This window comes from Macaca mulatta, chromosome 13 (genome assembly GCF_049350105.2).
Source record: "Macaca mulatta isolate MMU2019108-1 chromosome 13, T2T-MMU8v2.0, whole genome shotgun sequence".
NCBI classification, from domain to species: Eukaryota; Metazoa; Chordata; class Mammalia; order Primates; family Cercopithecidae; genus Macaca; species Macaca mulatta.
The window spans coordinates 87,264,606-87,265,599 of record NC_133418.1 but is presented as its reverse complement, the minus strand read 5'-3'; positions in this window follow the sequence as shown (position 1 = coordinate 87,265,599).

Genomic DNA, 994 nt, shown 5'->3' with positions numbered 1-994 from the left:
GGGCGCGGAGGGGGAGGGTCGCGTTCTGTCAGTTTCCAGCTCGCTCCCCTTGGAGCTGCAGCCAAAACCCGGAGCGTGGACTTCGCGCCCTGGAGATGCCGGAGCTCCGGGCTGAGCAACTGGACAAGCGACGAACAGCAGACGCTACAGGTTCTCCTGTCCAGAGGGAGGCGTTTCCTCTCCCTCAGGGTCTTTCAAAAGGATTTGCCTAAAGCTGAAGCAAGCTGGTGGCGGCTGCCCCAGACGCGCGACGAGGCGCAAGTGGCGCAGCTGCCGGCCCGGGACCGTAAAATTCCTCCCGTGGTGGCACCTGCGCCCGCCGGTCAGCGGGCCACAGCCAGCGCCGCCGACTGGCGCACCCCTCCCCTCCGCCGGGGCACTAGCGTGAACCGGGTTAATGAATGCTAATTTTCTTAATCGGCCTCCGTCTTTTCCTCCTCCGCGAGTCATCGGCCTGGGGAAGGAGTAGGCGACAGGAAAGGGCGGTTTTTTCCGGCTGGGAGGTCCCAGCCCGCATGATTAGCCTGGGGAGGGGGCTGGGACCCCGGGGAGTCGGATGCTCGGGGCCTGGTCTCTGCCCTGAGACTCTCAGGTTGGATGGAAATCCCGGCACAACGCGGAGAACTTTCCGGGCACCTTGGCTTTGCCGAGAGGTCCCTAGCTTCAGTCATCACCGCGGTCCTCTAGGTCTGTCTGAAACCCTAGAGGGTGCACCTTAAGCCGATGTTGTAAACCCAGGCTGACTTTAAGGTGAAGTGAAAAGGAAACGGACACAATCTGGAAAGCAAAATACTTGGGTGGGGTGTTAAAAGCTTCAAAGAAAAATAATAGTTGGCAGGTCAAATGGCCATGAGGTTGGAAGTCAAATAAGAAACTCGGCTGAAGTGATGTTAGAAGTTTGACAAGCAAAACAGTCCATGAAGATAAGAGACCCAGCATTGTTTCCCTTCTTCAAAAGACAACTCGTCCAAAGTTTCCTTTGGCAGATACCTGG